The following is a 25964-nucleotide window of genomic DNA, read 5'->3' as shown; positions in this document are numbered from 1 at the left end:
TGTGACATCTGCCATGATGAATTCATGACCAGGATCAGCTGCACTGGTTTGATGCATGGGAGGCTGGCAGCAATAACAACAGAAACAGTCCCCACCTCTGGCTTATGTATTTCTGCCCTGTGTCCTACCATATCAGTTTTTCCTCATTTGTGTTACTTTCCAAGGTTCTTGTTTTTTTTTTTTTTTTTTGGTTGTTGTTGTGTGGTGGTTTTTTTTTTTAAACTGCTTCATGAGGTGGCCAAAAAACCAATTATGGCATAGTGAAGGCACAGTTTTCTTAAGCTGATATTGCATCTGGAAAACCCTTTATTGTTAAATCCAAATCCCCCTTAATTTCCAATGTCTTCTCCCTTGCTGTAGATGCCTAACATGGAAAGGAAATACTTTCCTTCCTTTTAAGCTGAATTATGATGTATGCTACTCCTTGTTTTACTAATTTTTTGTTGAAGTAATAAAGAATTCCACTCAAGTTTGAGAAACACACATCTATACAGTATTTTGAGTTCAATTTGGAAACTGAGGACATAATTTTGCTACCTAATCAGATGCAGATACTAACATTTTAATATCCACTCATCTCCAGATTTTAGCCATTGCTATTTAAAAATAAATCATTTGTTACATGAGGAGTTGAAGCACTAAGCAAAATGTGGCAATTAAAGTAATATAGATCTAGTTGTCATGAAAAAATTCTGATTACTCAAGCATACATACCTTCCCTTTTAACTGTATATCTTCCAAGCAGAGGATCAAGTATGGGATCAATAGAGTCACACATGCTTTCAATTTGTACAGTCTTATCAAAAGCCAGAGCTCTTTCAATGGTCTTCAGAAAACTTTACCTGAAAAATATCATTTCCCCGCCTCCAATATTAGATAAATACTGATTGTAGAAAGATTTCCTTTATATAATATAAATGATAGGGTTTTTCTAAAAACACGTGGTTAAACCATGGAAAACTGTTCACAAAGAATTTCCCAGTGTTTAAGAGTTTGGCAGTTTTGAGTTCAACATCTTTCTACCTATGCTCTTGCTATTCCTCATATTAAAAATTATATATATATATATATATATAGCTGTGGTTTTCCTTATAAGCAAATATGGAAATAGGGAACTGAAATAGAAATGTGGGGGAGCACATATCTCTATCTCTATATCCTTATATATATTATTGTGTGACAGTTTTTGGTATATCCTCATTTAAAAAATAAACACTTCCTTGAAGGACTTCAAGAACAATTAGAATCCGAATGACTTGGGAGAAATCTATTTCAATGGGCATGGGAAAAGGAGTAAATAATAACGGAAAGATAAGTAATCAGACAATAGATCTTCACAGAGCAGGGTACTACTGAGTGTGAATGAAAAATCATGATTATTTGTGAGGGTTGGAAAAAGAAGAAAAAAAAAAACCAGGACAGATAAGGGAAAAGAGTTGATTCAAATGAACAGACAGGCTAGGTGGTTAAGATCTATTTTAAAACTCAGGTATTACTATGACCATTTCATGTGTTGTGTAATTGTGTGTTATATCTGGAATTCAGAAGAAAAAACTCTGAACACCCTTTGAAATGGAGCATTATGTCCCAAAATCTAAGTAAAGATAAGAAAATACATGAAAAGATCAGTTACATGCCAGTGCTATCAGCTAGCGTATAATTCAGTCATAAGTATAAGAATTACAAATATGTTTGTTTACTAGGAAATGACCCAATATTGGCTTTTGCCTTGAATGCTGCACATGCATGTGAGGTGCACATGCTGTGGTCTGCTGACCAAACTGTAGAGTATAAGTAAGGTTTTACCATCAGGCTTTGCACTTTACCTGGTGAAAAAATGGTTTGACCCACACAAGAAGTGCACATCAACCTGCACTTAATTTCCTCCTCCTCACTTGAAAACAGCGTAAGAAGGGTGCTTTTTCAAGCACAATTTTAAAAGGAAAATGACGCTATGAATAAATGAGCAGAATTGTTGCAATATTTCAATTCTTTGAGTAAGTGCATTTCAACAAAAAATCCCTTATGAAAATTAGGGGAACTCGAAGGCAGTAAACGCAAAAGCCAATTCTTCAGCATGCACGTATTCTTTCTGTCCTAGACATACGACTTTAAGGTCAGCCCCATATTTATTCTTTACCCGTTTAATTCCCTGTTGCTGGGGATCTATCATCAGAGGTCAGCACTCACAGTTTGTTAGAACAGTGGTGTTTTCCATGCCACAGCCGTAGCATCATCCCTGAACGTGGCAACTGGGTCCAGGCCTTCTGTCTCAGGAAAAGGAGCCTTAGAATCAGAGTGGAATATTATCATCCAGCAAGGTTAGCAAGCAGCAGCACTAAGACATGACTCAGTGCACTGCACAAGACAACTGGGGGGATATAAATTAAAGTAAGGCAGAAAAGTAAGGAGGATCCCTGTGGAGTTTCAGATGAAAGGAAAGTGACGAGAAGCAGCTTATCATATTTATAACAGACTTTACAAAAGTGTTTTCTCTTAAGACATTTACTTCATAAAAATATTTATAGTTCAATAAAGTTAAAAATGCATCATATATAATAAAAGTCATTGTATTCTGATATTGCAAATTCAATGCTTCTGCATGCTCTGAGCACCTATTTCTGGAACATAAATCAGTATTTATCTGTTAAAAAAATTATTAAAGCAGGATTCCCATGGCATCTTATTAATATAGTTCAGCTGCCCTCAAAAGCCAGAGAATGGGGCCATCTCCAGGGGCAGAGGCAGCCACGGAGCTCCCAGTGGGGCTGCAGCTGCAGCAAAGCTCTCGTGTGAGTGCCCCTTCACTAAAGGGGGTCTGTCACAGAGCAGCCATCTCACAGCCACACCTCCTGGGTGCCAGCCCCTCACAGGCGCTTGCAAGGAGATGAAATAAAATAGAAATGGAATGTCTGAAATCAGTGCTTACCAAACAGGTTTGGGTAGGAAAAGAAATGCCTAATGCAGCACAACAGAATAAGAGAGAGTGAATAAGTATGTTGTTTGGAACAAACATGAAGGGCTGGTGGAAGTGTGATAGAGGAGCTATACCAGATGTTTGGAATTAATTTTTTTCCTTACTGAAATAAAGGGCAAACGCCCACCAAGTCCTTCATGGTATTATTGCAGGCTTCCTGATTAGTGATTTTTGGATTGAATTCAAGAGCCATAAATAAAGGAAAGCACTGCATCATCAGTATTACCTTCCCCCCTCATTCAGAAGTATCCTAAAAAGTCTTCCATCAAAATTTTCTTTCTCCCTGGACATGTCTAGTCCTCATTGCTGGCTTTTAGACTGAAGCTTCTTTTAAAAGTGCACACTGAAAAAAAAAACAACCCCCATATATGTCTGACAGTTCTTTATAATGAAAAAGATTACATATATTTAAGTTGAGCTAAATTTGCACAATTATTAATAATAAGAGTGGCACCATACCTCTAGTGCAGCTTCTGTGGCACAGTGTCATAATTACCATAGTATTAGAGAACACATACCACCTTAAATTGTCTAACTCTTGGTTCTAATGTCTGACCCCAAAATAAACCTAAATTTTGATGAGTGTGCTGAAAATACAAGCACAGAGGTCCCAGCAGGCATACACTCCCTTCTGCAAGCATGCAATATATCTATCTCCCATGTGTAACACGTTCATCTAAATATATCAAAAGACCGAATACATGACTTGTTTTATCTCTGGACTGTAAGACAACCAATACAATAATTTTCATGAGCTGAAATACTTCCTTGTGAAAAACAATAGCACTGAGGTATTAACAGGATTCCTAATATTAATTATGCACGAAAAATATCTGAATATATAGCTACATCTATTGTCACCATCTCTGCCCAAAACTGATACTTAATGACATAGAACTACTTGGTGGTCCTTCTGTAGAGAACTATTAATAAACTTCTATTTTAACATAACTGGGGTATTTGTCTCTTATTTTCCACTCTTCCTCAGTTGCAGGCAATCAAAACTGAAATGTGGTATTTTATCTTACTGCTGTTCAGTGAGAGCATCTTTAAAAGTAAAACATCACAGTATGGTTTATTTTTATTCATAAAAATGTTCAATCAATTTCAGAAAAGTTTTAAAAGACTTAAGAATGACATTAATTTCCAGAGTCCTACTATTGAAAATATACAGGGTAGTTTTTTCTACCCACCTGCAAGGCTGCAAGATAGAAGGAGGTTTCTGAGAAAGGTTTTTATCTGCAAGCAAGTTTTGGTGGAGAAGGACAGAGAGAGGTTCCAGGTAAAGCAAAGCTCTAGACAAATTAGCAACTGTTTAACTCTAGCACAAAGCAAATGTCTACAAAGAGATGTCCCCGCTGTTCCGAGTGCTGACCTTGGAAACTCGAATTTGGATTTAACTCTGTTTCCAGAGGGTCCTCATAACTCAGCTCACCTGCTGTGTCATAGACCTGGGATTGAAAATGAGGTAAGTGCTGCCCATTCCACATATTTCTGAGAATAAAAGACATTCATCACGATATGATGCATATAAGAAATAGGAAACAAATACAAAGGGGAGAGGTGCATTTGCACTAAGGAAGAAAAAATGGTCCAAAGCTTCAAAAGTAAGGAGGGAGAAAGCTTTGCAGAGACAACTGCAAGGATTTGAACTTCTGTGCATTTACTGAGTACTATCATGATTTCCTCCATGCGCAGAAAAATGAGGATTATCATAACTACATGGTCTTCCTGGAGCGGAGCAGAATAGGAATCTCTGTATCATTTTTACAGCTTTTGCTGTTACAAAGGTGTCAAAAAGAGCAGACTTTGGCATTGAGAATTGAAAAGGGAAGGGATATTCTTCTGCTAGAAAACCTCTCTCTTTCATTTCCCTCAAAAGATACCTGTAATCTGAGGAAAGTATGCCTCTGTGCACACACAGACCATATATATATATATATGTAACTGTACATATGGACATATCCTGGAAAACAAATACCTTCAGTTAGGCCCTTGCATATACAGATCTGTACTTTAAATTTTACTTTTTGTACCTTTAGAGGAGGAATCCAGAAATGTCCCTTTGGGTCCTGGTGATGTTGTTGTATGAAGATTCCAAAGTAAGACACAAATCCTGCTGTCAATAAGATGTCACCCCATGAAATTTTTCTTCTGTGCCTTGAGGTTTTCAATGGACTGGCTCCAACAAGTTTTTTGGACTGCAAAGCAAAATTAGAAGATGTTATCTCCTGAGCACCGTGGAAGTGACAGAATGTTTAATCTCCATATTATTAACCAGAGGCACACAAAAGTACAACTGGAGAAGTACTCCATCAGCAAGAGATGCACTTCCAAAGACTGCAAAGGTTGGAAACAATCCAGAATTTCTGACTTGGTGACTTGAAACCTTTGAGGCTGAAAACAATGGGATAGAATTCTTTGTCAAACGTTCTCTCTACTGATTTTTTCAGTAATTGGTGCTTTTGTCTAGATCAGATAAATCATGGTGGACAAACTTCAATATTGGCAGCGCCTGGTGTCCTGCTGCCGGAGCAGGCATTTCCAGCTACATTCAGATAAGGTAAGGAAACAAGAATATTAGAAGACAAAAAAGAAGAAGATAAAGCTGTTTCAACCTAAATAAAGACGTCACTTCTACTTTTTTTTGTACATTTTTTTTTCCGAGGGGAGGAGAAAAGCAGCAGAGTAAGTATTCCTGCCCATGGCAGGGGGTTTAGAACTTAGATGGTCTTCAAGGTCCTTTCAAACCCCAAATGTTCTACGATTCTGTGAAGACCTGCAGGGATTTATTTATCTTTCTTCTTTTACCCACTAACTACAAACACCTTACTCAGCTAAGGCGGCAACGGTTTGGAATTTTGACAGGAGAAAATCTGAGGGTGGCCAAACACACAGGCTGCCCAGAGAGGTTGTGGAATTTTCATGGTCCTGGACAATCTGGTCTAACCAATCCTGTTTGATCAATGAGGATGGATTAGAATATATCAGAAGGTTCCCTCCAGCTGCAATGATTTTGTCAAAGTTTAACTCAAAGTTTAGAATAATTTTTTTTTTTTTTTTTTTTCCTACAGAGAGCCCTGGTTTCCCTTGCTATTTTGTTCTTTTGCAGAGTTCATTTTAACCATGTTTACCCTGGGATCTTTAGGATGAATAGTCAGGGATGGTCTCAGATGTCAATAATTTATTATAAGCAGCTATGTGGAAAGCTGTTATTTTATTCCAGTTGTGTGATAAAGACAGCCCACCATCTATTTGAAATTTAAGCTGGTTTCTAAAGATTTTCAAAAAATTAAAGCATCTTCTTTAAAGAAAATTGACATTGAAGATATGCATCCTCTCTTTTTCAGGCAGGATTTGTGACAAGGCATGAATCCCAAACTAGCAGGTTTGGCACATTATGCTTTGATTGTTCTGTGTGTACAGTTCCCAGCAAAGGAATGAACCTATGCAGGAATGCATGCTCAAATAACTTGGACATGGAGAGGATGGTAAAAATTGACCACCCATGAGAGTAATCTTGAAATGGATAAAATTCTTGGTGTAAAATAGGAATAAACTGCCATAACCTTTCCTCTTTGTACTGTTTGAAATACTGAAGGTAAAATAAAGTTGTCTTCACTTGCATTAGGGAAACCTCAGGAAATCATTTGCCAGTGACAGAAGCAGAGAAAGGATCAGGATGAAAGAAGGAAAGCACCCAAGAACTACTTTTAGGACAGCCATTTATGCTCTGCCCATACAGACATTTGCTTTTCCAGAGAAATTATAGTAATCAAGTAATACTTTTCCAGTCCTTTACGTGATGTAATTTAAATCAATGAAAATTTCTGAATGGAAAGAATACTCTATACTTCATGTAATTTGATACTAAATGCTTGTTTTTTTGCTGGTGTCATCTGCTTCAGGGCTTAAAAGAAAACTTTTACATGTACTCGTTTCTGAAAGCTTATAAAAGATTGTACAGATTATAAAATCAATCTCAAATAACAACTCATTCTCATCTAAAACACAATTTTCTATGTGTACAAAACCAAAGTAATAAAAGAATTGTTGAATTTGATATTCATGAAGTATTTTCCACTGATGTTTTTCAGAAAACTCAGAAATACTGAAAATGTTAAACATTCAGTGTTGGGAAGGCAGATGCAGAATTCAATGATAACAGAGAACTCAAATGTTTTGTTATAAAAGAGGAATATAGAAGGTCCTATAAGAAGATAGAAGAAAATAGAAGTATCTTTAATCTAATCTTTAATACTAAGAAAATAGAAGTATCTTTAATCAAAGTACGCTGCTTTAAAGAGCTAGCATGTATGTGCTTCGCAGTGTAAACACAGGCATTTGGTGTGTCAAGGCCTCCTAAACCCCAGTTCCACCCATGAGAGATGCCCAATGAGTGGCAAGTAAAGAACCATTCCTGATAAAGGTTCTAACAGCAATCTTTGCAATGTAGCAGTTTTGCTTTGAGGTATTTTAGACATCAATTTTTGCCTAGAGAAGTCATTGGATTTTTCTTTAAATCATTAACTGAGGGCAACAAGACAATAAATCCATTAATTTACAAGAGGGCTTTTTGATTTATCCATTCTTTCTTCTTGTTGTCACTGATGGGTAAGTCATAAACAATAAAGAATATCCACCTCATTCTCCAAAATAGCTTTGAAATTTGAAGATTTGCTAAACATAGAATGATTGTCTATTTAAATCTTCAGTAATTTTACCATACCAGCCAAGCACCATAAATCACTAGTGACATTGGCTAACAAGGGTTTAAGAGTTGGAACATGCAGTGTAATAAATTTCCAGACAGTTAAAAATCACTATAATTTTATTCTAATGCATTATAGATTGCCTGTAATGTCATCCTGGCCGGGGTGACCCATTTCTAATTTTGAACAGCTGTTCAGCTCGGGAGTTAGTTAATGATTAAATATAAATTGCCTGATTTATTAGTCTGAATGGCTGAGCTTCCAGGTCAATGCTATATAGAAAAAATCATCAGTCTTGATGCTTTTCAGAAGTTAACTGTCTCCTGTTCTAGTCAAAAAGAATTTATTCTCAGAGGAAAAGGCTTGACATTCTCAATTAATCCTTTCTAATATTTTCCACGTTAACTTACACAATAAGATCACTAATAAAACCTCAAATTTTGGAGATAAAAAATTCTTTTAACTATGTGTAACTCTTCAAGACCTGGAGCCTAACCATGGGCTAAGGCCATTGACTTGCACAAGAGTCAAAGGCTTCCAAAGGCTTTGGAGGGCTGCAAGGCCAGGCCAATAGGGACCATCTCAGGTGTCTTGGGACAAACAAAATTTTCATATGCAGATAGTAACATCAACTTCACAGTTTTTCTACCAAAGGAAAGATTATTTACATATTTTACATTTCTAGCATAGTAACTACAGAATCAGAAAAAAACCCCCATATATTCTATTTTAATTGCGCTGGGGTATTTTGGTTAGTTTTATGCTCTTACAATAATTTTTTTCAAAACTGATTTAATAGTGATTGCTGGCCTGTGCTGAGATATTTGCAGAAACAAAAGTATCCACACTGTGATCTTAGAAAGTGAGGTCACAGGGATTTTAAGAAATCCAAATGAAAATATTTATTCAGATTGCCTTGGGAACTCATGTCATAGTATAAATATTCCTTGTACCTTCTATTTCCTGTCATATACACGCATTTGTCAACAAAAGGAATTGTTAAAATTCTAGATGATGAATTGAGACAGAACAGTTTCTGTAAAGACCAAGGAGAGATTGCTCAGCAATGCTGTGGCTGACTCCCATGGTTCTGTTAAATAGGCATGCAGTAGCTTTAATGAAGTTTTTCTGCAAATAAAGCTAATAATCACACTGAAAAACATATAATTTTAACATAAATACATTTCATTCTTATTTAAAAATTATTAGTTTCTGTAAAAAACCAAAAGCAAATAGCAAATATCTGATGGGTGCCTTCCACTTATTTGCAATCTAAAGTGCAACAAGGGCAGATGCAGGGCGGCTCCATCCTGACCTAGAGGATTATTCAGTCTTTCTGCTCATTAACCAGAGGCTGCCCAGGCTGTCACAATGTGTTCACAGTTGTGTATAAACGTGGTGACTTTGTTATTGAGATTTCTCTCGAGCAATCATGCCAATATCAGTTTCTCAGCAATATTTGATTTTTAGGAAATAAAATTGTGGCAGAGCACATTTTACTTCACACAATTTTATTGAGACTTTATTTGTGGTTTGGGGTTGTTTGGTTGGGTCTTTTTCTTAGTTTAAAGGATTTTTAATAACTGTTATCTTGCCACCTTAGTCCTCCCCTGCACTTCCCCCACCTATTTTCCCCACACAATCTTCAAAAATGTAGGTTTAGCCTCCTGATCAACAAAAAATTTCAGCTATTTAAAAACTCACACTAAGATGAACATTCAAGGAAAACCTTCTTTCCTCAGGTCACTTAACCAACCAGTTGGCTAGCCCAGTAATTTTGTTTATTCTGTTAATCATCTTGACATAGGACTATTTCTTCAGCTGCTTTCTCAAGTGAAGACGTGAGCTTATACAGAAAAAGCATGGGTAAATAGTGTAGCTAAGGTTTGCTTTTTGGGTGTTTTCTTTGTTTTTTAAAAGCATTATTACGTTTATTTCAAATAATATATTTTAATAACAATAATTTTAGGCAGTACCTTTAACTTTGAGGGACACAAACTTCAGAGGAAATGTTTTGCTAAATACTGTGGGTTTTTTCCTGCAGCTCCTGGACCACCATAAGTACATTAACTAACAACAATTTAAATAAAAAAAATGCAAGACAGCATTATTATTTCCATTTTGCATATGAGCCTGGAGACACAAAAACATTCAGTAGTTTGCTCATGGGCAGCTTTGCATGCTGAGCTGCACCTTTAACCACACTTCTCTGCACTCTGCTCAGAAGGCAGCAAACGTCCCTGGCTTTGCTTTCAGGGGCTTCATACTGCATGTGCCTCAAAACAAGTTACCTCAAACCAATTTGTTTCTCTAGAGTAACATAGACAGCTAACAACAGTGAGTTCCACTTCAGGGCAAAATTTTCCTCTGTGGGGTTTAATGAAAAAACAGCAGCAGGAACACATTGTGCCTACCTCCACAAAAGCTGTCTTTACCATTTTTGCAAGATCAGACATTTGGCTCTTTTCAGTCAGGTTTAATGCTTGAATTGGTGGTGTGCAACCAGGAAATGTAGAAATTATTTATAAATTTAAAATAGGAAATTTATTGGCAAAGGGGGAAAGATGCATCTTATAGATTAATAAAGATGGTTGATTTCTTTAGGGATAATGAGGCAGCCAATCGACTTTTTATGGCAATAAATCTTAATTGAGAGACTACTGAGGACTTACACTCAGTAAATATGAGGATCATCCTCAGTAAGGGATCTAACAGAAATGGGCTATAAAACTTCATTAATCTAGCATTCAAGGCAAAAGAAGGAGGAGCACAGTAACAACTCTCTACTCTTTTTTAGGTGAGACTTATTTCTAGACACCTCAAGTTTGCCTGCATGATAACACAGAGCTGGCTATAGCTCAAGTACAATCATCCATCAAAGGCCCAGGTAGTAAAGATGAGAGAGTGAGACAAACAGTAAGCAATGCCTCAATACCTGTGGGATTTGATTTTTTTTTTGTATATAATAGTCTCCTTTATCACAGCAGTTCTTATCCTATGATTTCTGAATAGGAAAGTTGTCACTACAAAACACACCATTCCCTTTTGTCATCTTTTCATAGCATGCAACATAAATAAAGCCTAGCATCAGCAGAAATACATATTGCATTTTGTACCCCAGCACCCTAAATCCAACACCCTATGGGAAAAACCATGTATTTTAAATACACTTGTTTTCAAGGAAGTGTTTTACACTTCCTTTGAAGGAAGCTAGGCCAGGAAACTCTGCTCCACAAATCACAGCAGAGAGCCATTACATCCATAGCAAGCCTGCTGGACTGTGCCCTTGGATAATCCTTGTCAGGCACAGAGTACATTTTAAGTGCTCTCATTTATTAATAACAATGATTGTAATGATAAATAATACAAATTGTACCAGTTCTGCAAAAAAGATCAGCTTGGCCCAACTTCCTTGCTTTTGCAATACTAAACTTTACTTCTCTTTTTTTTTCTTGAATAGTATAGGCATACTTTCTGTGAAATATATATGAATGTAAAAATCATAATTTTCACAAATATTTTTAGCAGATAACTAGTCTCATGAAGGATGGAAATCTGATTTATTTCCACTCAAAATACTTATAAAATAATTTTGCTTGCGAAGAAACAATCTTTTTTGATATTTCCTAACTACCTTTTCATTCAATTTACTGTAATCAATTTACTATACAGAAATTGTTGGACTTGATGGGATATTAAAAATTTAGCATACAAGAAAGGATTCATAGCCATCATCCTCCACAGAATATTTTTTAATCATCTTCAGAACATTTAAAATGTTTGAATTACACAGTATATTTCTATTATTAATTCCAGCCTGTGTATATTTACCATCAAAAATATTACTGTAACAATATTTATTACAATGTTGCCCATAGATCATAAAATAATTTTGATCAGCAATTACTTTTAAGATCATTGAGTCCAACTGTTAACCCAGCACTACCTTCCAAGCCCACCACTAAAACAAGTCCCCAAATGCCACACCTACAAATCTTTGAAATACCTTCAGGGATGGTGACTCTACCAGGCAACCATTATGGTGAAGAAATTTTTCCTAATATGCAAAATAATAATTTTCTGACACAACCTGGGGCTATTTTCTCTTGTCCTTGCTGCCTGGGAGGAGAGCCTGCCCATCTGACTCTGCAGAGCCTCCCTACCCTCCAGCAGATCAACACTCCTGCCCAACTTGGTGTTGTCTGTGAACTGACTGCGGGGGCAGCCCATCCCCTCATCATTTCTCATTTAAAGATGTATTCTGGAGCCCATGGAAAGTGAAAGGAGGTCAGTAACTGTGCTGCCTAGACTGAAGGTGTGCTATTGATTACTAACAGCTGCACTGGTTTTCATTGCTGAGAATTGCTGGCCACAAAAACTTCCATATGAAAAATATGTACATCTCTCCTTGCCGCTCTCTCTCTGCCAAGAGAAAGAAGCTGAATTATGAGTCAGGGAGCACAGAATATCCATGAGTGCAGAAGCAGAGATCACTAGCATCTGATGCTCTGCCTTCAAGTTTATTCTTCAGAAAATTGATAGAGGAAGATGGAAAAGAGACAGGCAAATAAATGGCTGAAAGGGAAAAGGGCAAGAAAAGAACTGAAGAATAGGGGGCAGTCCTGCTGACTGGATGCAGTTGACTGATAGCCCAGAGAAACAGGCACAGAAAAATGTCCATATATAGAGAGTGATCTTCCTTTAATATCAGAAAAATTCTTGTTTTTATGGACACAACTCTGAGTTGTTTACTCAACTCAGTCAAGCACTAAGAGCTTTTTACAGGCTGATGGGCTACACAGGTTTATCAGCTGCTAAGGTAAATAAAATCTAAGTACCTGTTGCTAAGAAGTGCCTGCATGGTTCATTGTTTCTTCTCCCAGAAAAATATACAAGTTTGCCTTCCCTTTATACTAATTTCACAGACTTCATTCCACAGTGAATCTTACCTTTTAAAAGCCTGACATGAACTAGCTGGAACAGGTTGCATAGGCCAGGGGTCCACATTGCATAATACTGAATGAAGAATGAAATCAAGCAGATCAAGAACTACTATGGGTGGAGAAATGGAACTGTTGAAACTTTGCTATGTGTAAAACTCTCTAGAAAAGACAAAGAACACTGCCTGATATATCTGCAGCCTTTTATTCGAACACTAAGATGGGTGACAGTAAAATGTCAATGTTTCGTGCTGAATTTGCATCTCTTCATCAGCTAATTCTGGTTAATGCTCCTGCTGTACATAACAGTCATCCCCATGAACAGCACACTGCACACCATGTCCTTCAGCATACGGATTAATGCAAGTTTCCAGCTGAGGAAGCCGAGCTGATTTTAAATGTAACATTGAACAGTGCAGTTCAGGATCATTGAATAGGGATGAAAATCTGCAGAGAAATTTATTCACTGTTGACCATGTTGTACATGTTTACATGGAGAAAAAGGATGAACCCAGAGAGCAAAGTGCAAAGACCGGAAGGGAACCTGTACTTGCCAATCTGCAGACTTCATTCCATCTGCTGAACTTTTCTAATGAACAGTCTCTCATCATCCTCTAACATTTCACAGGTAGGAAACCATCAGAAGAAATACATCTCTCAGCCATATAATTTCCTATAGGTAAAACTTTTTGAATTAACACTTCATAAAGTGGGTGTCACAATCCCAGCTTGTTATAATTCTGGAAAAAAATTCCTTCTAACCTTCATAGATTGTTTGGAGTTCTGGTGCATGCTGACTTACAATTTTTTTTTTCCTTCTAGTCACCGGTCCTCAGGAAGCTATCAATGTCATTTATATGTGTCTTAATGTTATACACTACTCAAGGACATTGTGATAACTTCCAGTCTGCCACACAGCTATTAGATAAAATTAGACATGTAATTAAAACTAGGTTACTTCAATCACTTTCAAATATTTTCTTTAAATAACATTTTAACATTTTCTCTCCATTAACGAGAAATTATGTGGTTTAATACAATAGATAGAGAAATCATTGCTAGTGCAAGTGTATGGAAGCTGTTTGGATATAACATATATATAGTTAACCAGTTTGTAGAATTCAGTAACTTCAATCACCTCACAAATGGAAAAAAATGATGATACATTAGATGAGAATCCTACTCTTATCTGGAATTTGTAAGACATTTGAATGCACAATATTTTGCCCTGGCCTGTGCGAAGGATTGCACTGTAATGGAGCTTTTGAAGTGAAGTGATTGGAGACTGTATAGGAGAGCACCTAAAAATGGTGACTGGACATTCTTCCCAAGATGAATGCAACATGTGGACCACAAGAGGCAAATACAGAAATGCTCAAGAAGAATAATTTGCCTTAAAAAAAAGGAAAAAATTGCCAATAATCTTCAGTACAGAAGTGGTAGATTAAGACATGAATTATGTAAGGATACATTTTTTAAGGTTTTTCATAAAACTGAATTTCTTCTTGGCATCTTCAAATTCCTGGAGTAATCACAAGTCAGTTATGAGAAACAAGTCAAAACCAAGTTTTCCTGAGTGATGTGTGCAGGAATTTTTACTATATAATACTTACTTAAATGTTAGAAATAGATCTTAGCATATAAAGGAGACACACTGCCTAGACAGGTATTTCCTATTCATTCTTCTGCTGAATTTAATCTTATAAAATATTACTGGATGAACTAAATTTCAATTTTATTTTTGGAATCATAAAATGATATAGTTTAGAAGGACCTTTGGGGGTTATTCACTCCCACTCTCAACTCAATACAGGAATAACTTCAAAGTTGTCTTTGAATTCTTCATGATCAGCCCCCATGTCTTCTTTCCTAAGCTATGAATCAATTAACAGCAATCAAGAAGTACTCATAAAAAGTTCAAATATGTTATTTTGCATTTGTTAACAATTAATTTGTCCAACTGTAGAGTTATTCATTCAACAACCCCACGAGCTCTGGAGCTTATTATCATTATGAGTAATACCTGCTGGAGAATTAAAAATTAAAGCTACAATTCCTTAGAGAAGTTCATCAGGTGGATCAGCAAGGGTATGAATCAGTTATAAAAATAACAGTGTTAATGGGATCCCCCCAGCATGTAAAGGGAATCTTGGTTGAATATGCAGTATGGCTTTTAAAAAGTGGTTAGTAAAAATATTCATAGTAAATGACAGTATGACAGGTGTTGACCTAACACAGGAAACAGACAAATGCAAAGGAATCATAACTTCACCTGTAGTGCAGAATTCTCCCTATTAGGAACTAAGCACAGCTGAGAGAAATACTGCTGCTAACAACCCCCAGAAAAACACATGAAGAAAGGAAAGGGGAAGTAAATAAATGTAAGAAAAGGTAAAGTAAACAAATGTAAAAAAAATGGGAAGTAAAAAAATGCAAAAAAGGGATGATTTGGATTTGGAGGCTGATTGAATGCAAGGTCACCTAAACCAGGAAAAGGTTATTTGAGATACTGTTAGGCAAGGAAAAGAGATGTATTAGTAGTTTTTTTCAGAGGAACACATTAAAACAATAAAAGATTCTATGAGTTTCAGGAGTGACTGCTGTGTATTTAAAAAAAAGCAAAAAATAGAAAATCTCCCCAAAACAACACTAGAAGGCTATTTTTGTCCAAAAGTGTTTGTACTTAATGGACATATATCAGCATAGATGTGTGAAATAAAAAATGTGATGCTTCCATAAAACTGTCTTTTAGTGCAGATAGAGGCTTCCTTAGGGTAGATTTTGATTTAAATGGGCAACTCCAAGGTCATAAGGCTAAGGCTGTTTCACATGGAAGAAAAATACCTGCTGTAACAGCTGATGGGATTTTTGGGGTGGGGGTCAGAGGCACCAGAAGATAAAGCCAGATGGTACAATCTGTCTTTGTTTAGCCATTAAAACTGTATCTCCTTCAGAACAACAAAAAAATGGATATTAAAATAGCAGGAAGGAAACCAGGAAATTCCTGAAATAAAGAATTAAATTCTAAAATACCATAACTCCCAGGCTTGCAAGAGTTTCCATAAAAGTGAATGTCATTCTTTTAAAATGCCAGTTCAAGAGAAAGCAATGAGAATAAATGCCACATTACAGATTTGTTCAGCCTTTATTGCTTGATATCTTAAACTGTGAGATTACAGATCTAAATATTACCAACAAAAAGGTCTAAGGCAAAGTCAAAGTCTTTTAAACCTAATTAATGTCACAGCTTTCAAAGCATTTGAAGATTTCTTTGCTTAGTAAGGTTGATTAGCTTGCAGCAGAAACTCCTTCCACCCACCATCTCCCAAGATACCATGAGATGTCTTTGTATCAAGAGTGCTTTGTGCTGCAGTTGCTCCATTAAATGCGTACTTACACAACAAATAATCCCTCTCAAAAGTTCAATAGATACTTGATGACAAGTGGGGTCTTCAATTACATCATTAACTCACAAGACACTTGTCAGTAAAAGACTAAACAAAGTTTCCTCTTCTATGTGCATGTGAGCACACGTGTACCCATGTTTGTGGGTCTTTCAGAAAATCAGAGGAGATTTGATGCTGCTTTTATCATGTGTTTAATGACAAATCTTAACGCAAATGAGCGTGAGCTTCTGAAGCCCTTTCTGGATGTTATTGCTATACTGAAGGAGGCCATTACTGGTGTAAAAACTTGGCATATATTCCTCGGAAAATGCACAGCCAGTTACTTCTATCAACCACCATTCCAACTATTAGCCTGTGGTTATAGTGTGCCTAGATGGCTTTGAGGAAATTCAGTCAGTCATTTTGGGTAAACAGCTTCATGGGCTGCCACCCAAATGGCAGAATGTTCTTCAGTACACTTGTGGGGAAAATAGTGATAATCCCTAATGAGAGCATGCCTTTAATATTTGAACTAGGTAGTAATAAAATCAATAAAAATAAACCACATTAAAAGAAATAAATAAGTAAAAGTTAATGAAATTAAGAGGGCTCGAGGTGTTAGAGAATTAAGTTTATTAATCAAGCCATACTTACAAGAAGTTTTTCCCTGATGACTTCTAGTTTTTCTGTAGCTGCTGATTCAGTGTTAGCCTGAGCCAGTGCACAATATTTTGGTTCTCTCTCACAATACACCTTGAAAAAGACATATCACATTGGTACATTAGAGAAGAAATTGGTCTCACTTTATCACAAAAATTATGAACTACTCCTGATGAAAGACTTTAAGATAATCCCAGTAGTCTTTCATTACATATCTTTGTTTTAGACCCATTTTTCTACACAACAGTGAGTCAAGTAAAGATTTCTTCCATTACTGACTACAGCAGATTTTATGATAATCTATAGAAGGACATTTTAAGCAGAACTAAATGCAACCTTAGTGGGCCTACTCTCCAACTAGAATTAATTTATAAGTATCACTTTTATGATTTTAGAATACAGGTGGAAATGAGACAGGCATTACACTTGAGTAGATTTTCTCTACAATTGATAAGTTTTTACTGTTCAGTAATTAAATGAGCATGTTATAATGCTAGGATGAATGGAGAAATCCTGCTGCCAGGTGCTCCAGGGAATCACAATTGATAAGCCCTGTCTCATACTCCAGACAGAAAGAGCCAGGATTAATGTTTCAAATGAAACTTGTACATCTGGAGAATATTTTCCAACTGTTGCATTGTAATGACAGCTGAAAAGTCCTGGACAGCTACATATCTTTTACCACGTTTTTACCACTAGGAAATACATGCATACATACTGCCCAGTACTGAACACTTCCCACTTGATCTCTGGTAGTTGTTACATGCTCCCCAGAATACTAAGCTGAGCCTAATAAAATAATAAAAAAATCATTAACTGAAATTCCCCCATCAGGGCTAGTTCAAGAGCTGATATATACATACCTCACTGATTTTTACTATATTGATGGTCCAGGAACAGAGACCAGCTGCTACAAAGGAATTTGTGTGAACATAATTTGGGTTGAAATCTGGATCCTTCAAGTAATGTTCCTTGGCGACCTTCAGACAATGCTGAGAAATATGTTCCTTATCATAGATGATTAAATCTTGCAGAGTCATCAACCTATGAGAAGTTCCAGTGTATATAATGTGCAATTTTTTTGAGAAGCAGAAGCTAAATCCTACTTTTACCTCAAAGGTAAAACTGGAACCCTGCACTAGCTGATTGATTTAGAAATGTTGTTCAGTACAAGGCAAAAATATTTTCCCCAAAATACAGAAGTATTCACTGCCACAAATACAGTCTGTGATTCATGTCTTGCTTGAGAAATTAGGGGAAAATTTGATAAATATAATGAAATGCTCTCCCTTTCATTTTTTCCTGTTTTTGCATCCAATAAATCCCAGTAGTGCTCAGGCTGGCTTGAGTTTGTCACCAAAGGTACACAGAAAAGAGTGATGTATTGTCAAATCTTCTCCCTCTAAATTCAAGCTGCAAGAAAACGAAGATGTGATTTATTTTCTTTGACTCTCTTTTTTAACTCTTAGTTTCTTCTTTCATCTCAATATCGTCTGATGTTCATTTGATATTTACCTCCCCTATAAAGAGTTTTGTGGCTTTCCAGCTTCTGTCCTTAGTCCCTTTCCCTTACTGTGACAGGATGTTGGTTTTGGCTAGGGTAGAGTTAATTTTCTTCGCAGTGGCTGGTATGGGGCTGTGTTTTGGGTTTGTGCTGAACACAGGGTTGATAATACCGAGATGTTTTTGTTATTGCTGAGCAGGGCTTACACAGAGCCAAGGCCTTTTCTGCCTTTTGTACTGCCATGCTGCTGAGGCTGGGACGAGACACAGAAGAGTTTCAAATCTTAATCAGTGACGCAGACAGTGGGATCAAGTTCACCCTCAGCAAATTTGTAGATGATACCAAAGTGAGTGGTGTGACTGCCATGCCTGAGGGATGGGGTGTTACCTAGTGATGCAGGGCAGGAGAGCAGGTGTCTGTACAAAAAGCTGGAGGATATTAGGGCAGTGTGTTACTCCTGAGGAGTTACTGAGCACTGGGGGGAACTCAGTAGCCCATGCCATTGCAGTAGGAAGCTGCAAGCCTATCATGATCTAGGTTCAAATGCAAAAGCTGGAGCTAAACAAGAGAGTGAACACTTTTTGCTAAGATACTGAGACCCATGAACTTTTTTCCTTTGCTGCCCCTTCTTCCCCTTCAAAGGCTTTTCTTTTAGATAATTAGAGGATATACTAAAAAGGTAATGACTGGTTCAGTGTTGCACTGGAGCTTTCCCTAAATAGCAAAATATTCACTCCAGTTTTGAGGTATAGGAAAACATATAAAATTTGTCAAACCAACCTCCATCTTTTGCCAAATTTTCCTTCTTTTTATTCCTCAAGTCTGAAACCATGGGTCACAACTAGGGAAGGAATGGGAGAAATGGAAATATCCTATATGGAAACATTGTACTTAATTTCAGGTTTGGAAATTGAATAATCATCTGTTCAAGCAGCTTTGTCAAGACACTTATTATGGCTTAACAGCGGCTTAGATCAGCGACTTTACATCAGTTAGCATCAGTCTTACATGAAATCTAAGTGCCTCCACCACTTTCTGCAACAATTAAATTACCTATTTAAAAGCAGATTATGATTTCTTTGGTGCAAATTTATGCGGGAGAGTAAACCTGGGGGGCATTCTGTATCATCAGCAATTGTGTATTTGGAAGATTACCATACACACTTTTAAAGATACATTGCCTGAGGCTGAAGTCAGTTATACTTGGTTCATCCTTATCCTTGTACCTCATGCTCATCTCACAGACTCATTTCCTGTCAGGTCTTGCTTAAACCTAGTTTAATTACAGAGAAGAAAGATATTACAGTGATCAAGATGTTAAGACTTGGATCAAGCGTTCTGCATTGGCAGTAACAAGCCTCTGTAAGAATTTAATACCCTTACAAAACTTGTTTCTACAGTTGTTGGGGACATTTTCCATGTACACATTTATTAGATAGGACGCACACAGCTACTGTCTGTGGGAATAAGAAATATTAAAAATCAATTTGCATTACATTATAAATGACAAGTTACTAATCAAGTTAAATATGTCTCTCATCTCCTGTGATGCAACTTTTATGGTTTGTTCCTAATCCTCAGCTAGTGTCACTGTCACACATATACCTACACCATGATCTAGATGGTTTTTGTCTTTAAAAGGGTAGGTCTTGTTTTAAAAGGCTATGGCATATGCACCTTCCCGTGTAAGCTGCTCTGGCTGACAACATTCAGAGCACAATAATGGCCACCAAAATGACAGCAGTGTTACTGCCCACTATTATAAAACCTTACCAGTGTCATTTTCGTGGTAAAACCCTTGTTTATTACTATACAGGTGTGCAGCCCTGCCACAGTTATGTGGAATGCAGACTGACCTCACTTTCCCTAATAAGTCAGATCTAAAGTGATTTCCATTCTTCACCTATTCTTTCTTAAGTAATACTTCACTCCAAGTCAATACCTCCAAGGTATTTATATTTGCTTAAGGCAGTAAAACTCAAAAAGCCCTTGTAAGCTCCAATTTAAAATCTATAGAACAGGAGAGCAAAAATAATTTTTTAAAGAGTGACATATTTTAATCAATTAGGAAGAAATTCACAAATTACTTAGCTAGAGATGTATTCTCATTTGCTGGGCTTTTTTTGGTAACAAATGAGAGAAGATTAGTGTTTAGAAACTATCGTTAGCCTTATGAAACAGTTTTAGATTAATGTAGCACAAAATGACACTTTCATTTCCAATGAAAACATTTCAGAAGTGCAATAAAGCAATGAACAGTGGAGTACAGTAATCATTAGTGTCAGGCGCTGAACTTCATCCCTGAAACAAAGTGGCCCAAAGATGTGATTATCTCACAATAATCACTCTATGTGTTTCACCTAGCTGCTTAATGAAGTAATTAAAATTGTGTTAAGGGTGTATTTTGAACATCCAAATTTATCAGAAGCATATGGAACTAATAAAGGAAAAGCATCACATGAAAAGTGTTTGGTAAGATGTTGAGCTGTTGGATCCCATTTGTACAAGTTTAATTAATTGCACCATTTGGACTTGAAACTTCATGGCCATTTTTAAGTCCTATGTGAGATATGGATCAGCAAAAGGCTGAAGTTAGCATAATCCAGAGAAATATAAAGGTCTTGATAACGTCTTCATTTATCTCAGGTTCAAAAATTACTTTTCTCTCAGTAAAATTATGATTAGACACAAGGTTTTTGGAAAGGTATTAAATATCATCTGGTGGTAAGTATTTAAGAAACAAAATAGAAGAAAATGAGAGGCCATTTTAAATGTTTAGACAGGACAGTCTTCCCTACTGGTCAATATCTGGAAACTATAGTCTTTGGAAACTTTTTTCCAAGTTTCTATGTCTCAAAATCAGGCATTAACAACTATTACAAGTCAGTTAAGAACTCCTTTCTGCACTATTGGTCAATGACACTACATACGTGAGATTTTGTAGCCAAATCCCAGACTTGAATGAGCCTTCCAGACTCTAAAGGCAGAGGAACTTCACTTTCCATACTACTGGTGCTTTATTTCAAAAGCCATGCTTGCAACTGTAGATGGAAACTCTAGATTCCTGATGAAATAATGCATTTCTGTTCATTCTATGGTGAACAGTAAAGCACGTGAGCCTCTGAGTTTCCAACACAGATGTTGACAACTAATGCTAATAGGCTGAACTGAGAGCAAAAAGGAGAGTCAACGCTGAAGACATATATTGTCAGGAATGCTATTATAATCTTAAGATTCAAGGTTTATGCCTTGTAAAATGGTGGAATGGACTGTATCAATTGAGTTGTTTAATTTACCTAGACCCTCAAAGCCTTTAGAAACCTGAAGTGTTAAGATACGACTCTGACATTTACTGTATTACAAATAGGTCTGATTCTCAAGATCCACATCCATTAAATGCTTGAATGAGTTCAGTATTTATTGTTCTTTCATCTCATTAAAACAGCTAAAAGGTTAGGAAAAGGCATAATGCAAAGAAAGGTCAAGTGGTAATCATGGTGTGAAATGCTGTTACACGTGTAAGTATAATAATTCTTTAGACTTTATGCTCCCTGGAGAGGAAGTTGTTCAAAACTGTTCACCTAAAAAGGTTTATTTTGTGTTAAATATAGCTCAACATCAGTAAATAGGAGAATTAGACTGACCTTTAGCTCCTCTGCATCTGCAATGGCCTTTTCTTGGCTCAGTTTCTCAGTCTGAAACCCTATCTTAGCAATCAAAGCTTTAGTATCTTGGTTTTTCAGTTGCAGTTCTGCCTCTTGAGTAGCAAGTTTGGATTTTAGATCTTCTACCTACAGGGCAAAAGGTAATGCATTATTCAGAACATTAGGCATGGTTCTGAGATCCAAAACCTGAACTGAAAACAAAACTCATGTTTTGTGGGTCTCTAACAAGAAGCATTGTCTTTTCATTTTTAAATTTTTTTTTCCATTTGTACCTGACAGAATTTTGTGGACATAAATAATTTAATAATGGCAGCCTAAGTGCACCCACCACAGACCCCAGAGCTGACCTGAGATGCTCAGATGTCTGTCCTGCTGCTGAAGCTGGGGCTGCAGTCAGGTGTCTCAGTGGTGCAAAGGAGGCGCAGCTGCTGCACACAGCAAAGGCACCAACACATGATCAGAAGGATGCCCTGAAAAGTGCTTGGTATTCAATCTGAGCAGATAACTCCAGCAGAGCCTTGCTGAAAGGATGAGGCACACTCAGAGACTGCTGAACAAAAACTACCTGTTATTGTGCTGAAATAGCAATTCATTGCCTACCAGTTGAGAAACTCATATAAAAATATCCAGGAACAATATCTCTTCACATATAAAGAAATATTTTGAAATAACTGTGAGTTTGGCATGGTTTGGTTTTTTTTTTTTTTTTTGTTTTGTTTTGTTTTGTTTTGTTTTGTTTTTTTTTGCTAACCTACCAATCATTTTGTCTAGCAGCTAATGAAAATATATTTTGACCAGAGCGGTCTTGGTAATCTGATCCAGATAGGGTTGATAAAACAAAGTGGAAGACAAATTTTAGAGGGTTTAAACTTTAATCATACAGAAGGTGTTGAGGACTCCTGATTTGGTAGGCTCCTGAAATCCTACAAAACGAACCAAATTTACCTTTTCAAAATTTGACCATTTCATTTGACAGAGCTGTAATACTGAATTTTACCAGATGACTGTAGAGATCCCAAATCTCTCCACTCATTTATTTTTCAATTTGTTTGAGCTGACTTTATGTCTTTTTCTTTAAGGAAAACACTAAACAGTGCTTCAATTGATATTCTTCTGTAAAGCTCCAGAGTGCAGGGTAAAAATGGCTCAATGTTCAAGTGCCTGGCTAGATAGTGCCTGGAGCTGTGGGTCTGTCAGCCAGCACAGCATGCAGCACATGAAATTGTCCAATTACCATTTGGTCCTCATCAAATTAGAAATCAGAGAAAAAAGAGCATGTTAATAATTTACTACCAGGGGCTACTTTATTAAAAACAGACTTTAACAACTCAGCCACTCTTTTCTGTTGACCATTTTTTGGAAGGCCTTCAGCTGACAAAGTGGGAATAAGCCAGCCAGCTCCCATTATTAACCTCACGCAGCAGCATCAAGATGCAATGTTATGCAAAGCCTGAAGCTGAGCATTTCATTTGCATAAAAGCACACAGAATTTTAGTTTTGAATAAAGAAATCGCTGGTTTATGGTTTGTCTTCAGAATTTGCAAAGGGGATTAGGGAACACGTGTGTGGGTGAGATGGGGTAAAGGTTTCTAAGCAGTTTCCCCTTCTTTCTGTCTTTGTGGGCTGGTCAACCACCAATGAACTGTAAGCAGAAGCACTGACTGGGGCTAAGTGGCACTAGCCTCACAAGCAGGTGACAGCACCTCATGGAAAGGCTTCACAGATGTTCCTCCTGCTTTCATTACCCCTCAAAATTCACATGTATGGAGTTGCTTCTTCTCTTTCCTTGGATTTAGCTTTTACTGAGACACTTGCTTCCCTCCCACCATTTTACAGTAGCCCCACTACATTCCCCCTCCCTCCAAATTTGTCCTTGCTTAAATGGATTGTCTCCTCTCTCCAAAAGCAGCTAAAGAGCTCAAAGATCTTCTATTAAAAAACAATAAAATATATCTATCTATATATATATAAACCCCAGCTTCAAAAATCTGGTAGTCTCAATGAAACACAAATGCCGCTCCACAACTAATCAGTCCAATGAAAAGGTGATGCAGATTTGCAATAAAACAAAGATTATTTATAAAAATGAAAGAAAAGGATGAGACTTTCACAGCTTACCTGGAAAGCTGCTGGTTTCCCTCTTTCTGAAGAAAACTTCTGCATGCCATTTACCAAGTGTTCCATGTGTCATGACAGCCTCTTGTTTTGTTTTTTGTCTAGGAGGACATTATAAAGCATGATTTACTCCAGAAAACTGTTTGGTGTGGTGTAGTTGTAGTGCCTATTGTACTTGGCGCTTAGGACATTCACACTGGTGTGGGCAGAAGCCATAAAATCCCCATAAACCATGGAGTTCTGGATGAGTGGCCGTACATACCCAAGGAAAAAGAACAAATGGAAACACAGGAACAAAGAAATGCTTCCAAAATTAAGTGTATCTATATAAGTAAAGTATGTCCATCTATGTTTCTAAGGATGTCTCATTCACAAAACTCTCCTTCAATCTACCCTAAATATAATGCTGTCAACATGGAAAAAACATTAAAGCAAAATGAGCCTTCCCCAGCTGTTTTGCATATAAATTAATTAATTTTGCACTGGCATTCATCAAGTCATCACCACAGAAGCTCAGCGCTTCAACATACTTTATTATTTTTTTAATAAACACTCCTAAAAACTTGGAACAGAGATTAAACCAGTTCACTATACTGCTACATGCAGAGTTAATATTCTATGAATTTTCTACTTCACCTCTGGAACTCGTGCTGAAGAGAAATCCTCTGTATGTTAAAGAAATACAGTAGAGTGGTTGCTCTTATCACACTGGTCCTCCACACTTCATATATCATCAAATTCCTCTTTGGAGTGAAGTGCATTTTTGCCACCCACTTCAGTTTGAACAGAACTGGACACCACAATTTATATTTCCAAAGTTGTGCCACCCCTGCTTATCTGTGCTTCTGAAAGATAGACTAACAAACTCTAATGAGGGCAGGATTTAGACCACTGTGGAGTTCTCCTCCTAAAGCTGAGCCTCTAGACACCATAAGCTGTCAGAAAATCAGCAGCATTTCTGTGCTAAAATTACCTTCTATCAACTTCAAGGGGTATTAAGCAGAAAAGTAGCTATCTCTCATGGGGTTCAGATTCACTCCCAGCTGTGACAGTGGAGGCTCTTCCCTATGTGCCAGCCAGGCATCAAACCACCAATAGATAACCACCATATAACTCCAGCTGCAAGCAAATCTCAGCACACTGCAGAAGGGAGCCCCGAGCTCTGGTGTGACCCTGTGGTGGGTCCCACACAGCACCACGTGGAGTTTCTCTCTCATCACAGATACCAAAATGCAGCTGGAGGCTGGAAATTTCTCTTCACGTGCTATGTAAAAATCCAAACAGGCCAGGCACATTTAAAACAGCTCCAGATGGCCATTAAGTCATGTGTTTCTGAGGAAAATGAAGAGATAAAATGCCTGTCTTTATTCACCTCTGACAGCAAGAAGAGGGATTCAGGATCAAAGTTCAAAGGTCCACTTTCTAAATTTGTTGAAAACTGAACTAGTAAATATACAAGATATCACTCCAGTCCTTTGAATTAGAGTATACTTTCCCAGGATAAACAAGATATAGGAAATCTCCAGAATTAATTTTTGTTTGTTTCAGAGGACCCTATCCACATATGCTAATAGTATAAATTCACGTACATGTCTAAACAAGAGTACTGTATGCAAAATTAAAAGGGAAATACTAAGAAAACCCATTTAACTCCATCACTGTAACTAACCTTCGTTTTGTCCTTCATGACTTCTAGCACACTTAAACTTTATCATTTGTGGAGTCACATCTCCCTCATTTTAATGATTATTTATTGCATTCTCTACAAGATGAACCCAGTTCAATTAATCAAGGGAAGCCTAAAAATCAATTAATATGAATTAAATGAGCTACACCAACTCTTAGGAAAGTCACACATAATTTACCAAAGCATTGTCAATAATGCTTAGGGAACTTTGGGAAAATTGCTCATGAGTGGCTGTTGATGCAGTCAAATGTTTTAAGCCTACATCATTAATATTACAATCAGGTTCATGCAGAAAGGGTTGCCATTTTTCTCAGTAAG

General features: G+C 37.0%; 2 long non-coding RNA genes across 2 annotated transcripts; both read right to left on the bottom strand.

The window, feature by feature from the left end:
- Positions 1–716: 716 nt before the first annotated feature.
- LOC115916862 lies at positions 717–16762 on the bottom strand. Its single transcript, XR_004061636.1, has 3 exons — positions 16670–16762; positions 5014–5178; positions 717–842 (listed from the first exon to the last, which is right to left on the bottom strand). It is a non-coding gene; the product is annotated as an uncharacterized LOC115916862 (long non-coding RNA).
- Positions 16763–21670: 4908 nt separating this feature from the next.
- LOC115916869 lies at positions 21671–24042 on the bottom strand. Its single transcript, XR_004061637.1, has 3 exons — positions 23963–24042; positions 22192–22365; positions 21671–21970 (listed from the first exon to the last, which is right to left on the bottom strand). It is a non-coding gene; the product is annotated as an uncharacterized LOC115916869 (long non-coding RNA).
- Between the last annotated feature and the right edge of the window lie 1922 nt (positions 24043–25964).

The sequence above is a fragment of the Camarhynchus parvulus genome, chromosome 2 (assembly GCF_901933205.1).
Source record: "Camarhynchus parvulus chromosome 2, STF_HiC, whole genome shotgun sequence".
NCBI classification, from domain to species: Eukaryota; Metazoa; Chordata; class Aves; order Passeriformes; family Thraupidae; genus Camarhynchus; species Camarhynchus parvulus.
The sequence above is the reverse complement of the archived record's forward strand: the minus strand, read 5'-3'. Positions and strand labels throughout refer to the sequence as shown.